Raw genomic sequence first — 17,134 nt, 5'->3', positions numbered from 1 at the left:
CCAGTTTAAAAGAAGTTCAAATCAACTTACTTTATTTGTGCTTTTATACACATCTCAGAGAAGGCTAATAACTGTTGAACTGCAAGCACTGGCCAATAGGGATGGCTGTTGTGGATTTCCTCGTCAGATTTCCCTGAGCACCCCGATCCAACCTGGGGCCGTGTTGCTGAAGTCTGGAAATATTCATGTGTGTTTTTTCTTGTAAAAATGTCACTTATGCACGTTGGAGCTGCAATTTGCATAGGTTACACAAATTTGGGGCACAATTTGTGCAAATTGCAGCTGTAAAGATGCCTAACTTCCACAAAATGTGTGCCACTGAGGCTACCTGAGCCTCAAGTGACAGAGATGGTTCTAGAAGAACTCCCAAGCTACGAACCTGCTCCTTCAGGGGGAGTGCAACCCCATCCAGAACAGGTTGAACACCCCCCCCATCTGGTCAGAAGAACCACCCACCAGCAGCATCTCAGTCTTGTCTGGATTGAGTTTCAGTTTATTAGCCCTCATTGCTTCATCCCTAGAGAGATTGCATGGTGCTTGTTGCACAGGCAAGAGGAAGAAGGAAGAGGAAGGGGAGGGAGCCAGGAACTGATCATGCTACAGGACACTCTCTGTCCCCACATCTCCTTAAGTTTAAAAGCACGTGGAGTTGTTCCTATTACCGAAGAGAAACCAATAAATGAACAGTTGTTGTGGGTAAAGGGGTGGCACAAGGGAAAGGGTGCATAGGCATCTGGTGTACCTGGGCAGGCAGATTGGGACTCCAAGATTTGGTCCCCAAGATTTTGAATAAGACAGAAGTTTTTCTCAGACCTAGAGGCTGTCTTCCCAGCACCGGGTTAGCACTGCCTTCCTCCTCAACCCTGTGCTTTCCCTCTCCCAGGGTGGCAGTGGGTAATCCCAACACTGAGGAGGGATCGTGGGGGTTCTCAGCCCCAGACCTGCCCTTCGCTCTTCCTGGTGGAAAGTGACCAATGACTGCATGGCTTCCACCAGGCTCCATGCCTGGGTTGGCCCTGGGCGGTAAATCCTCAACTTTTTCAAATCGGAGCATCATGGGAAAGCCCCGCAGGGGCTGTGAAGCTGCACCTGCATCATCTAAACAATGGGGTGCAGATCCACAGCCACATGTAGATAGCCCCCTATATGGGGATTGACCCTGGGGTCTTTTGTGTGCATAACATGTGATCTACCACTGAGAGGCTTCTGTTGCCCTAGAATGGGAGCCTTCTGCTACAATTCGTGCTGCTGGGATTTGCTCCTGGCAACCCAGAAATTCCTGGGTTTACAGGAATATCATAGTTAGCGTTACTACTCCAATTTATTTATTTTCCTTTCAGCACTTTGAAAGCCAGTGCGGTATCTTTGGGGTAGTCATTGACCATCAGCCTAACCTACCCCACAGGGTTGTTGTAAGGATAAAATGGAGAAGAGGAAGACCTTGGAATAATATATAAATAACTATTACAAATGGAGGGGAAGTTAGTAGTGTTTATCAAATTTGAACGCAGCAGCCTCCATCCAATATGACAAGTGCCTGAACATAGAAGTCCACTTATTTTAGATAAAACTTCTAGAAAAATGAAGCTACGCAAAGAGCAGAATCATAAAATGTATCTCTTCTTGGACCATACCAGGTTACACTGCAGTGTGTGTGTGTGTGTCTATTTGTATCATATGAGTGATCACAGCCCTGAATAAAAACATACTCTGTATAGAAAACAGCTATATTATGGAGACTGGTTCTAGCCGAGCTAATGTGATACAGAGCTTAATGCAGCTTAGCACATTAAAGCTGCAAACCTATAAACACTTAGTAAATCCCATTGAATGCCATGACACTTTCCTGTAAATTTGCATAGGATAGGACTGAAATCTCGACAAACAAAGGCTCCTTCCACAAACATAGTGTGGAAGCCATTTTGCTGTGGTGTGCAATCACCAACGTGTGTGTGTGTGTGCATACATATGTGTTTAGGCCCGCGGGCAGGAAAATCACATGGATATTTCTCACCTGGTTGAAAGATTTGGATTAACTATGTATATCCTTGACAATTGGTCAGTCAATCAATTGGTTTCATTGTATGTAACCATAGGTTCTTACGATTTTGCCACAACACCACCACCAACTGGCTTCTGGAAGATATCTCATTATACTACTGATCTTCTAAAACATAATGTTAATGTTCGTATAGACAATTGGTGAAGTACACAGTGAACTTTCATTCATTTGGGCTTAACTGGGAGCATAAATGAGACTAATTTCTGAAGACGCATAATGCATAGAATTGCTCTGTTAATATTCACCATCCAGTAAAATGCTCGTCGGATGGAGCTTCTAGAATGCGTTCTAAGAATTATTCATAAACTTCAAGAAAAGCAGTCCAAATATCCAAATAAGTATCGATTTGCAGGTAGTGTCTATACGTCACCCATTCAAATGTTGAAAGCATTGTAAGGTCTTCATTATAGGAGGTGAGCATTTATGCTTTCAGTGTTGTAATACCAGCCTTTCAGCTGTCAAAAGGGCATGGATAATCCATTTGCACTGACTATGTGTTAACTTCCAGGATGCAGGTCGATAATTAAAAAGGGTATGTATATCAACAAATATTAAAGTGTGTTCCAATATGAAGTTTATTCGTATAAGAACCTCCTCCCAAAAAGAAGCAACCACTGGACATTGCCCAAACATACATTTAAAAGAAGCATTAGCTGTGTTACACCTCCAACAATTACCTTATTAAAGAGACATTGTGGTATCCAATGGACACAGAATAAGAGCCCATTTATATATGAGTCCTCTCTTTATTTAGGCTCTATATTTTATACAAAAACTGAGTATAAAATATATTAACAGAAGACATTATGAAAAGAATTAAATGAATAAAAGAGTAGCTCTCTAATATCCTTCAATCTTTCCCATGGTACAAAACTTGGCGGAAAGTCTGTCCAAAAAAGTAGGCAGGCAAATAGTTTCTTGACTTTATCTCTTCAGGGGATAAAAAAACCCAAAAAGGTCAAACTGGCCCATGGTCTCCTAGCAACCAGCATTATATTCATCTTGGACTGCAGGTCCACATTTTGCTTAAACTACTGTCCCTGATCTCAAAGGCTATCAGAGCATAAGCAATTAACACAACACCATTACCTTGCTGTTTCTGGCCGTCTCTTGCAGGGTAAGCATGCTTTGAGAAAGAAGCATATACACATACGTGTGTATGCACAATCTCTTCCATTTGTTTGATTAACAAGATTATCAACCATTATTACATCTGCTTAACCAAATTTGTTTATCAACTATTATTAACTGGACTTGATGGCCCTTGAAATGTGCTGACTACAACTCCCATTATCCCTTGCCACCATGGCAATTGTCCATGGGCTGCAATCCAGTACTCAATAGTGTTTACCTTTGGGTAGATGTGTATGGGATTGCAGCCTTAGAGTGCTCAGTGCTCATCCTTAATACTGAAATCATGAATATTCAAGGAGTTTTCATTATGAAAAATAACATGAGGAAAGCTTAGTGCTTTCCATCTAGTCAAAGACAAAAAAAAAGTATCATCAAGAGGCAGTCAAAATGCTTGTTGTTGTTTTGAAATGAATTTAATATAATTATACTTTCAGTTCAAAACCGCCAAGAATATTCTTAATCCAGTTAAAGGATATCCATGCATGGAAGGAGGAGATACATTGTAAACCACTCTGGGAATATCATTGAACATTGGTATAAGAAACCTATAATAAGTACATAAATAAATAGCACAGGCATATGCATACATATTGCCAACTAGCTATGTATCACACACAGCAGTTTTTCCCACCCTGCTGTTTTTGAGATGTTCTTGGACTACAGATTTCAGAATGCCTGATCATTATCCATATTAGCTGGAGCCCAAAACGTTTAGAGGGCACCAGGTTGGAGAAGGTTGATGTACTCAACTGGGTGCACGCAATTCTTTAACCAAAAAGCCCAGACTGAAATCCAGATGTTTGTGAGTGAAAGAGGATCTGTGTAGTGTCTGTGGGGAGGTACCACCACCACTTCATTTCCAAATGGATGGTAAGTAGATGGTAAGATTTCAGCTTTTAAAAGGGGTGGCAAGCTCAGCCTCTCACTGTTGGTTTGGAGGCATTGAGGTCTTTCTGCCAAGGGAAAGTGTTTAAGAAGAATATTTACAAATGGTAGGCACCAACGGCATGGCTACTTATATATTGCCAAAATAGAGGATATGTACCACCAAAAAAGAGAATAATTTGCATAGAAAGTTCATATGCTAAATACAATTTCTGGAAAATTTAAAATAATTACTAGAAGGCAAATCAAGTAATTTGCCATTGAAACCACCCTCCCCCAAAATCCTTAAATTTTCATTGCTTATTATTATTATTATTATTATTATTATTATTATTGACATTTTTATACTGCCCCATAGCTGAAGCTCTCTGGGTGGTTTACAAAGATTAAAAACAGTGAACATTAAAAACAAATATACAAAATTTAAAACCATAAAAAGTATAAAAACAGACAATATCTATTTAAAACTAACTATTCTGCGGTCAATTAAGAAAAAAAGAAAAGAAAAGAAAAACTCAGCATGTGCTGTTAAATGCCTGGGAGAAAAGTCTTCACCTGGTGCTGAAAAGATAACAATGTTATCTTTTGTGCCAGGCGAGCCTCGTCAGGGAGATTGTTCCATAACTGGGGGACCACCTCTGAAAAGGCCCTCTCCCTTGTTACCATCCTCCAAGCTTCCCTCAGAGTATGCACCCGGAGGAGGGCCTTAGCTAAAACCCCCTCCCACTGGTTATCTAGATCCTGCTCCAAAATGATTCCCCCCCATTATAATTACCCTCATTTAATTCTATCATCACATGATTATCACCCACCCCCAAATCAAATTAAATTCAGCATAAATAAGAAGTGTGCATGTTTTGATTTCTTTCTGATGGTGGAGGACAGGCAGGATTCTTACTACTATATGTGGTTTTCAGGGAGATGCTGATCTGTCTTCCTTTTTTTAAAAAATAATTAATTTTATTTAATTAAGCCAACGAAAGGCAAGCGAGGAAGCTAGCAGCTGATCTTCAAAAAAGACAGAGAGTTTGGTGACCACCTTATCTCTCATCTTTTAAGTCCATTACCGGACATATGGGAACAGGATGATTACTGGCAGCTTTACTGGGTGGTCCAGTAGAACAGGGGAGACCTGGCCACCAAAAGGCCCCAATGAGAGGGACATTGTGGGGAGAAAAAATCAGGGTATTTCTGATTCATATGCAGATGCTTGGATTTAAATCTCCTTGAAGGTTTTGTTTCCTTTGTTGTTGTTTATTCGTTCAGTCGTTTCCGACTCTTCATGACTTCATGGACCAGCCCACGCTGGTTTCCTTACTTCCTTAAAAAAGAAAAAGAAGTATATCAATATGTGCTCCCTTGCACTACACGACACATTTAAATATATAATGTGAAAATGTATTCCTTAAAATAGTGTCACCCTCGCCTTTCAGTACTAACTGACCCTACCTAACCTGTAGTAGACAGACTGATGTTTTATTCCATCACGTATTCTCCAGCTCGAAGAGTCATAACAATCTCCATCAGGGTTGGAGAAGTGGGGGTGGGGTGGGAGTGGAGAAGGTATGTTCAGGTTTGCAAATTAATTCAGGTAACCTTTCCTTGAGGCCTTTGCAAGTGCGAGGAGGTTTATAAAGTCATTGTTAGCGTTTTAAAAATTTCATTAGTGGGTACAGTAAAAGCAATATGATTTTACTTTGGCTGACAGGTTGCTGATGCTACACAAGCATTTTCATATTTTATTATATCATTGCCGTAAAAGGCACTTTTTCCAGTTGCACAGGCTCTAGTCTTGTGGCTTTCTCCTCTTGTGTCATTGAAGATTTGCATGGTGTGTGATGCATTGTTGGAAATGAAGGTTGCTCATCGAATTCAGGCTAAGATGTCCTAGACCAGCACATACATACATACATAAAATTCTTATGATGGGCATTGAAATGTGAAAACAAAACGTGGTGTCACAATAGTTTTTGCTATGGGCCAGATCTCGCCAACATTGGAAAGTGGACAGTCTGAACGGATGGTCAAACTTCACTGTACCTAAAGGCACAATTAAATCCCATGCTTTATGATACCCCAGGTCTTTTTTTGTATTTAACCAAAAGCACCCCTGATCCAAGTCAAGGCCAGAGCAAATGGGGAGCGGGGTTGAACTAGCGCTGCACTGAACTCTGCCCCCTACTTTTGGGACATCCTTCCCCCGCTGAGAAAGAGGAGATGTTTTTTTCTGCTTCTTTGGAGGCAGGGGAATTTTCTCACTGGGGAGCGGGGAGGGGTTTGACTTACTTTTAACTGTATGAGCCTGGTAAGTCAAGCAGGAGAGAGTAATTTACGAGCTGGACATCTCCTTTCTGCTTTTATTTTATTTTTTTTACTTTAATTTTATTTTTTTACTTTTTTATTCTCCCAGCATTTTAACAGTCTATAAATAAATTTTAACTGGTGTTTTAAATTTGTAATTTTGCATTGCTGCTGTTCTTATCTGGTTGAGCTTTTTGTATTTCATATTATGGTTTTATACTGTTGTTTTATACTTTGAATGTTTTTAATTTTTGTGAACCGCCCAGAGAGCTCCGGCTATTGGGCAGTATAGAAATGCAATAAATAAATAAATAAATAAATAAAATAAAAAAGCCCCAGCCACTATCACTGCATCGTGGGCTTCCTAGCAGAGAGGATTTTAGCCAGCAATGCTTCCTGGAATGCCCAGCAGACCACATGGGAAGGGCTGGTCTCCTGAGCATTCAGGAGTTGCTGCCCAGCTAAAAGCCCCCAGGCAAAGAGGCCTGCACAGCTGGGTGTGAAAACGAAGCTTTTAGAGCTTTGGGAATTCTTCAAAGTTCCCCCCCCCCCCGCCCATCTCCAATTTCTTTTACTGGAGTATTCATTTTGCCCCTAGCTGCCCTACCCACTCACCTGATCCATGAATTGCCCAAAATGACAGACTAGAACCTTTCAGCACAGCACTAGGTTTAACCCTTCCTCTTCTGTTATTTCCCGGCTGAAAATTGCTCCCACAGCGGCTTTTGGTCTCTGTAGCTACAAATAGGAATAAATAGTTGCTGAGATGGATTTCCAGCAAGAAAATGGCACAAAGCAAAGGGTTAACCCTTCTCCACATGCCGTGGGCCTATCCTGGTTCAGGGACCTAGGCATGGGATGCAATGCTACATTTAAACAATTAAAGCTTTGAGCTTAAGAGCTGGCCGTGAAACTGAATGCTTGAGTCTCAGTGTTTTCATATTTTGCTGAGCCTGCCATTTTTAATTGAAAAATAGTGGTCCATAAAGCAAAACAGGATCGCTTTTTGGCAATAGAGATTGCAGGCACAGCAATTGTGGATCCAAATCAGCACCACAGAGGGAAAGGGGAATGTTAAAATACCTCTACTCTCCTACCCTAGAGACCCAATCCAGCCTGGGGGCCTTGCACCTCTTCGAGAGTGAAAATGAAAGAAAGTTGTAGCTGCTATAGATATCATTAAAATGATGTCTGTCCTGGTCCACTGTCTGTATCCAATCCAATAGAAAGTGACCATATGGAAAGGAGGACAGGGCACCTGTATCTTTAACAGTGGCATAGTGAACAGCCCAGAGAGCTTCAGCTATTGGGCGGTATACAAATGTAATAAATTAATAACAAAACAAACAAAAAGGGGAATTTCAGCAGGTGTCATTGGCATGCCAGCAGCACCTGCTGAAATTCCCTCTTCATTACAACAATTAAAACTGTAAGAGCCCTGCCCTCTTTAGCTAGAATGATCAGATACAAAGAGGGCAGGGCTCCTGTAACTGTTGTGATGAAGAGGGAATTTCACCAGGTGCTGCATGCATACAAATCACACCTGCTGAAATTCCCCTTTCTATGAAACTGTTAAAGATACAGGAGCCCTGTCCTCCTTTTCATATGGTCACTATAATCAATATCACTTTTTAGAAACATGATTTGGCCCAACATTAAAAAGTACCAAAATACAATAATCAGCAGTCTAAAAATATACATTTTAAAACCAGCAATAACCTTAGTAAAATCCTCTTGATTGCAAGCCAACTGGAACAGGTGGTCTTCAAAGCCACTTTGAAGGCTAACATAGACAGGGTCAACCACACATTCATTGATAAGTGTGTAAGTGTGTTTGGGATTCCAGGCTTAATTTGATTTTTACATTATCCACACACAGTTACTTCACATTGCCAGAGTGTACATTAAAATTACCTCTCTTCTACCTCTGGCCTGCATTAACAACTTTTACACATGGCCAAATAGCATAAGCCTGAAGGTGTTTTAATGTAACAGGCAAACATGCTCTGAAGCTTGGAAATGTCCTTAGACATTCACCCTTTGGCCAAATTCCAATGTAGGCAGAATTTGGTGTGCTCTGCAGTCCAATAATATGCATGCTTATTTTTAGGGACACCATATGAAAAGGAGGACAGGGTTCCTGTATCTTTAACTGTTTCATAGAAAAAGGAATTTCAGCAGGAGTCATTTGTATGCATGCAGCACCTGGTGGAATTCCCTCTTCATCACAACAGTTAAAGGTGCAGGAGCCCTTCTTCTTGACCAGATACAAAAGAGGGCAGGGCTCCTGAAGCTTTAATTGTGATAAAGAGGGAATTTCCCCCGGTGCTGCATGTATACAAACAACACTTACTGAAATTCCCTTTTCTATGCAACTGTTAAAGGTACAGGAGCCCTGTCCTCCTTTTCATATGGTCACCCAATTTATTTACAGAGTTAAATGGGGCTTATTCTGAAATGTGAGCGCAAAGTATCACAGCCCAAGTCAGTTTGGGATTGTAGCTGTTATATGTTTGGAATAGCTTAGTGTCTCTACCTCATTTTATCTGCCTGTAAGCTGTTGCTTGCATAGGCTTCCGGTGTTTTAATTCTTTCCTGAGAACTAGAATATATTAATGTGCTGTCAAGGTTGCATTTGTGTAACGAATTTCGCTTGTCCATACCAATGAGCATCAAATGTGCTTAAAAATCAAGTGAGGATGATGACCATCTTTCGTTTTGTCTCATGCATCATAGTTTTAATTTGATTGTCTAATGTGCATTTGAGCAAACATTATGGGTAAAATAGAATTTCAAAATAAGGTTAAGGAACACATCCTGACAGGGTACGTTATTGTGTCCTTGAAGCAAACCTCATATGTATTAGGAGGAAAGAGCCCAAAAGCTAAGTGACTCTAGTGCTCTAAGATGTGTTAGAGCTGCTGTTCTTATATGACATCTTTTACAAATTTAATTAGGTTGAACTGACAGTTTCTGCAAACGAAGATGCCTGAAGAAGATCACAATGGCAGTGAGCTCCAGGACTGCGTGGTAAGTATCTTGCATTACCAGATGTTAAATTCTGTAAGGCTCTGCAGAGAAGGAGCAATGGCTCCCTGCAAAGAAAGAGGCCTCCCACTTGAGCGTATGTAAGTAACACTTTTCAGGAAAGACGGATAAACTGCCTTGAGCTCAGAAACTATCCAACACGTAAACACACAAGCAGGGACACACACACACACACACACATTCTGTTTTTTCCAAGACAGTCTGAGGATTCAGAAAAATGTCCCTCCAAAGACCTTCAGCCAGTCACACACCCACTGTAATGCATCTCTGTCCATCGCCTTACCTTTCAGACAAGTGGGCAGCAATGCCATGAGCTGTTGAATCTGTTTACCTCCTAATCAGCTCGGTCCGTTAAATAATGGATACACCAAAAAACAAACAAAGACCTGTTGTAGCTTGTCCAGTTTCCAGAAAATCCCGTTAGTTTCACCGGAGAGAAGATTATGCTGGCTTCCCTGACTCTCAACACAAATAAGCCCCTCCACTGTTGTTACTCTTCAAATCTAGAGTGAAATATGGCTCCATTCTCAAGGTAAATATTGGAGCCTTATCTCTGTTTCTCTTAGGCCTTAGCTAGACCTACCTGTTATTGTGCGAAGGAGGGGTGAAGATCTTGCAATGTTTTTATCATGAGATCCCCCCTCTGTTTACATGCAGTACACCACAACCTCAGAGGGAGAGGCGCCACACCCACCATTTTGTGTTTTTTTCTTAAAGGGGAAGAGGCACACAAGCGCTCGTGCGCAAAAGCTAAGCATTTTCCTGCTCCCCCACCCCACCCTGATGGGCGCAGTGCTTCTGAGGAGCAGTGTGCCTTATGCGTGGGTCCTGGAATCTCACAAGGAACCGGGACAAACCACAACACCCAGCCACACATTCCACAGTCTCGGGCTCAGCCCGGGACTGTGGAAAAACCGGGCTCAAAGGGTAGGGCGAGATCCCAGGGCAAGGGAGGGATCATCCATCCCTGATCCCAGGCTCCCCTGTGTCATGTGAATGCACAAGGACGATCCTGGGGATCGCCCTGGGATTTCTCCCGATCTAGCTAAGGCCTTAGAATGTTTCCACATGCACTCTTTAAACCAGCCCAGAGATGTCGGGCCTCCAAATTATGTTGGGCCTCCAATGCACTAGGTCTAGAAGCCATGACCTGACTAGGCCATTCCATGTTTATCCACACTAGCCTTGGTGAGATTTTGTTTCAAAATTGTAATTGGAATTGGGACCCAGTTTCAGGTTGAAAGGTTGGGTCTTTAATAAATATACAATATTCTAAATGGCACACCGAGCGGACCTTAGCATGGCCAGTATTGATGATATAGTCCAAACGAGAGAATATTACACAAAGGATCTTGCAACGTGTTACTTCTCTTTAATGGCTTTTGGTTCCTAATGTGGTTTTTCGCATTGAAGCATGAAACCAGTGGTGTGTGAAGCTAATGTGCCCATATTCTCACCAATTTTGCATGCATAGCTTGAAAGAATCAACACACTTAGTGTGGTTTTCCCCTTAACATATTTTCTCCCTATGCATCTTGTTCCTCCAGTGCATTCAAATTACAGCCATTTTCCAAAATTCTCTCGGAATTGAGCCTTAAGAAGTGCTAGATAATGTTGTTTGCTCGGTGTGCTGACTCGAGAGCTTTTACTGTCTTAATGAGAAAAGGTTATTCATTTTTAAAGGTATCTTAGGAGTGAGAATACTTATTTTTGGAGACAATATCTTGATTGCAGCATTTGGAAGGACTCTTAAGACTGCACAACTCCGCCACATTTTTCTTGCTAAAGACTTTCTTGTAAACAGGGAATGTTTTATGGCTAAGTACTGGATGCAGACACACGATTGGCTTGAGATCCTCCACTCCATAAGGTACTCACTAAAGCCACAGCAGCATCCAGATCCACCAAAACCATATTTACCATGGCATGCTATCAATTTTACCACCTACCAATTTGATTTCTTCCATCTTTCAAAATGCTCAGGGTGGCACCTGCTGGAGCCATTCTGTTTTATCCTCACAATAGCCCTGTATCCCATTTTGTGGTTATTTAAGGCACACAGGGTAAGCTGGTAGCATCTGATAGGAGTAAGATCAAGGCAAGCAAAATCCCATTCAGTCACGGTAGGCAAAGTCAGGTTAGACAGACATTGACCCGGTTCACGTGATCATGGCAGGGGAAATAAGCCACGGTGGCTTATTTCCACCACCGCACATGCGGGTCATGTGCCGCAGTGATTTGAATAATTATTTTCACCTGTGCAACTTGCTGCCCAGAACCCATGGGCCGTTTTAGGGTTCCAGGGTGGCTTGTTACTCATGGCAATAAGACGTCTTCATCAGGTTCACATGAAACAAGTCACACCAGTGAAGCTAATTATGCAAATCACCTGACTTATGCACTTCGGGGGAAATAACTCATCATGGCTTATGCGAACTGGACCATACACTGGTCAAAGTAGACAGGACAAGACAGGATAGACAGGGCCTTGGATAGCTTTAAGTTGACCTTGATGGCTGGAACTTTGTCCTACTAGGACAATAGGGGGATGTTGTCACAGCAGGGTGCTAAAACTAACTAAAGCCTTATGTAGGATGAGAAAACCAGTAGTGTGGTCAGCTACACCCCTCCAGGAGTAGTTAACTGTACTGTTAAAAGGCCCTCCTCTGATTTTGTAACTTGCGACTTCTGCAAGACTGGGAAGATAGAGGTCTCTGCCTGTGCCTGATCATAATCCTCTGCTTTTCACTGGAATGATTGAAGGCTGGGAGTCAGGACTATCTGTGTGGTAGGCCATGGCTAGACTAGGCCTATATCCCAGGATCATCCTGGGATCATCCCTGTGCATCCAAATGACACACAGGGGATCCTGGAAGCAGGCAGGGATGACCCCTCCATTTGCCTGGGATAATCCTTAGGTCTAGCTAAGGCTGTAGATTAGACAGCTGACCCCTACCAAAATCATAACTGAGTAGAAATTTTAATTTAAATCGTTCCAGTGGTGAAAATGCTCCTTATTTGGAGCACTGTTTGGTCTCCGATCTGCTCATGGGGTATGAGCCCTCAGTAGCTGCCCAACTATTTATTTATTTATTTATTTATTACATTTTTATGCCGCCCAATAGCCGAAGCTCTCTGGGCGGTTCACAAAAATTAAAACCATCATAAAACAACCAACAGGTTAAAAACACAAATACAAAATACAGTATAAAAAGCACAACCAGGATAAAACCACGCAGCAAAATTGATATAAGGTTAAAATACAGAGTTAAAACAGTATAATTTAAATTTAAGTTAAAATTAAGTGTTAAAATACTGAGTGAATAAAAAGGTCTTCAGCTGGCGACGAAAGGAGTACAATGTAGGCGCCAGGCAGACCTCTCTGGGGAGCTCGTTCCACAGCCGGGGTGCCACAGCGGAGAAAGCCCTCCTCCTAGTAGCCACCTGCCTCACTTCCTTTGGCAGGGGCTCACAGAGAAGGGCCCCTGCAGATGATCTTAAGGTCCAGGTAGGTACATATGGGAGGAGGCGTTCCTTCAAATAACCTGGCCCCAAACCGTTTAGGGCTTTAAATGTCAATACCAGCACTTTGAATCGGGCCTGGACCTGGACTGGCAGCCAATGAAGTTGTAAAAGGACTGGCGTAATGTGATCTCGCCGGCCAATGTGATCAACTATGCCTCCATTGGATGCCATCCATGGTTGCCAACTTTTTAAGTGGATTTCAATGCTTTGTACTATTTGTTTTAGCTATTGAGAGGATAGTTGAGCTGTACCCTGTGCCAAGAGTATCCTGGGTCCTGAGGCCCTGAACCTGGGTGGCCTGTACCTGTCCTGGTACAGTCCTGGTTAGCTGAATGGAGTAAAAATATTGAGAAATGTTGCATTGGGGAACAAGTTGTTGAAGCGTTGTTGTTGATGAGTAAGCAAAAAATGAGTAAATTGCTGGCATGGCTTAGATCCAAGTCAGTTTGAAGTTCCTGAAGGTGGTGTGGGGGACAGGAGTGAAATCCCTTGACAATCCCATGACCGCTTCCATTTTAGTCAGACCAGGTCATTCAAGTCCCCTCTGGAGAGCCCTGTGACTGTGGGAATATTTATCCATCTAAAATCCACATAATTTAAACTCTGTGTACTTTGACCTACTCAAAACCATCTAAAACAAACCATTAAATCATACAGAGAGTAAGACAGTAGATAATTTCCGTGTGCGAGTATATGCTTTGATATTTATCTGCATTTTATGCTGTAGTGTGGTTCTAATTATGGCAAAAAACAGCAATTTTGATGAATCTCCAACTTTTCCTTCTATTAAAGACAAACCGAAGATGATCTCTCCCCACTTCTTGTTTCGTTTTGTGTTTTTGCTATCATCAAGCCTCCAATGATTTTGTTTGTTTGTTAACAATAGAAAGTCCGAGTGTTTTGTTTCCCGGACTCATCTTCCTGCCATCTGCAGGCATAAATGCATTTTAAAATGCTATAAAAATTAAGTGGAAAACAAAGACCAACCTAAATTCTTAATGACAGCCATGTCATATAAAATAATAAACCCAATTCTATATCTGCAGTGCCTATAAAAAAGTAATTTTTAGCCTACCCGATTTTCCCCTCCCCCTCCTCACTGGATATTATTCTCCCCCTATCAAAGCATGTTTCCAGTGTGGCTCATCAGAGTTTCTATTTCTGCCTGTCAATAATTTCCAGGATCTGTGTTTTATTAAAGAAAAGAAGCCAAAGAAGCTGCCCCTTGCTCCCTCCCTCCTAACCAGCAATATGATATGCCGTAAACATAAAAGTGTGCAATTTATGCACCAAAATGCCATCATCTGCTTGAATCACACTAATTCCTCTAAATCATTTTGGGGGAATTAAGGATGTGCAAATTGCTTCTACCGTAAGAAGAAAGTTGAGCATCTGCAGCTCAAATCAATCTTTAGGCTCAGGCCTCTGAGATCAGAAAAGCTTTTGTCAAAACAAGAAAGAACTCTCTTGACTATTGTCAGCTTGAAGACAGCTGGTTTTAGTGTCTTCCTGCAGCTTCAGTGTGTGCCTGTTGTTGTTTTTAATAAACTCTACCTTTGATTCATATTAATCATTTATCATCAGTCATCTGTCATTTATCATCTATCATTTTCTATAAATGCTATAATAATTAGGTTGCTTTTAAGCAAATGGGATCAAACACAAGGACCACAACCCAGCACGTATGTATGCGCCCTTGATTTTAATTGGACTTAAGCACACAAAGCTGTGTGCTGGATTGTGGCCAAGAGCTCTTACAGTAAGTGGTCATAATCTAGAAAGTGAGTGCTGTGAGTGTACCCAGAGCTTTCTCGTTTCCAGCGTTCTGCTTCCAACAGTGGATGGCCAGTTGCTGCTAGGAAGCTCACAAACAGGGCAACGATAAAGCTACAGTTGGTCTGCACAAGGTGGGGCTAGGAATGTTCAAGGGTTTCGTTTGGTTCACAAGTTTAAGCAGTGATGGGCAAGCTTATCCCAAGTGAATTCGTTATTTATTCGTTACAAACTCACCCACAGAGGCTGGGAGATAAGAGTTCTCCCTCAAAGTGAACTCCCATTCTGTGTGATCAAGTTTTTTCACATGTATGATATCAAAATGTTTCTTGGGAGCTATATTTGGAATAGTGTAGACTTCCTGACTGTTAGAGCAGTACGAAAATGGAACCAATTACCTAGGGAGATTGTGGGCTCTCCCACACTAGAGTCATTCAAGAGGCAGCTGGACAACCATCCGTCAGGGATGCTTTTAGGTGGAATCCTGCACTGAGCAGGGTGTTGGACTTGATGTCCTTATAGACCTCTTCCAACTCTACTATTCTATGATTCTATGATGCTCCTCAGAACTAGAGCTGTGGTAGTGGTGGTGGCAACAATGGAAGCTGCTAAGGAGACTGTAGGATGAATAAAAAGGGGGCGTGCAGGCCTGTACCTTTGCATAAATGAGGCCTTTACAGCTGCCATTGATGCACTGGGGAAGTGTGCAATTTCTGGAGCCCCCATTGTGTGTAAAGGCCCCATTGACACTGTGGAGGGGAAGTGCACAATTTCAGCAACAGGGGGAGGATGGTTGCTGAGAGCTTGCTGGGGCCTTGTGAGTGGTTGAGTGTGGGTTCACAGACATCTGACTGGGTCCAGGAAGGTGGATGCGGGGCAGTCCATTAGACTCCTGGATGCATTGAGGTGCTTGAGACCTCCCTAACTGCAGTGGCTGCCAGTCCATTTCTGGACCTGATTCAAAGTGTTGGAATTCACATTAATGGCATGAAATAGCTTGGGGCCAAATTACCTGAGAGATCGTCACCTCCCATATATACCTGCCCAGACACTAAGATTGTCTTCAGTGCTCCTTCTTCAGGAGCCCCCACCAAAGGAAGTGAGGTGGGTGGCTACTAAGAAGAGGACCTTTTCTGTTGTGGCTCCCCAGTTATGGAGTGATCTTTCCAGAGAGACTCACCTAGTGCCTACATTGTGCTCTTTCTGGTACCAGATGAAGATCTTATTTTTCCAAGCATTTTAGTCATTCAGTTTATTTTATATTATAGTTGTAAACTTTTCTATGATATTTTATTATGCTGCATTTTACATTTTTAATTGTTGTGAGCAGTTCGGAGTGGTGGTATAGAAATATAATAATTAAACAAACAATAAAGTATGTATTTTTCACATGTCTGCATTTTTGTGCAGACATTTTCAAATTAATATATATTTCCAGACCATGTCCATTGAATATGACATTTTTGTGTTCATTTTTCAACTATGTACATTTTGGCACACCTTTTTTTAGGTTGTGTGTGTGTGTGTGTGTGTGTGTGTGTTTTGAGAATTAGAATTGCACATTTTGGAAATATATGAATTCTGATAGCAAACTGTATCCCAATTCATGTTTAGGTCTGTGATGTGAGAATATTCTAAGTATGAATTGAAATGTGGACATAGAGATATTGGGAGTGGTGGCTGTGCCAGTGGGCCTTGTTGACAGTCCATTCTGTAGAATGAGTAGGCCCTGTTCCAAGCAGTTTAATGCTGATCTCTCATGAAGTGACTTGTTGTGGACTGGATCGAAATGGAACAACTTGATTCAGTTTCTATTGTATATAAAATTGTGTTCTTATTGCACTGTAAAAGCCCTATGACTAGAAGATAAGTCAGAGTCTATTTCCCATGCTGACATCTATTGCCAAAATTAAGCCAGTCAACTGCAGATGTCCAGGTATAAAGACTGCAAACCTCAGCAGATGTATTCAGGAGTAAGTAAGCCCCATGATTAACCCTGGAATGATTCACTTCTAAGTAAACATGCAGAAGACTGATATATATATATATATATATATACAGATGTTTTTCTGTATGGGTGCTTTCATGATTGTTGCTGTTTGATTATATAACCTGTTATGTATGAACTGACAACTAGGAAGGATATTTGATAGGCATCCTGTAAAGTGTGTGTGTGTGTGTGTGTGTGTGTGTGTGTGTATGTGTGTGTGTCAACTGGACGCCCATTTATACCTTGACCTACAGCTGATAGGTAATAACCTGAACTGAACTGTCTTAATAAAGAAAAGAATCCTGAGCTGTTGCAGAGAACCTTTCCCTCAACAATGACTCTGGAGCCCGACACTCTACTTTTCGAAGGAATTAATTGCTGAAAAACCTCTTCATTAGAACATTTACAGATGTCAT

The sequence above is a fragment of the Elgaria multicarinata genome, chromosome 5 (assembly GCF_023053635.1).
Source record: "Elgaria multicarinata webbii isolate HBS135686 ecotype San Diego chromosome 5, rElgMul1.1.pri, whole genome shotgun sequence".
Lineage (NCBI taxonomy): Eukaryota > Metazoa > Chordata > Lepidosauria > Squamata > Anguidae > Elgaria > Elgaria multicarinata.
Note: the sequence above shows the minus strand (reverse complement) of the source record.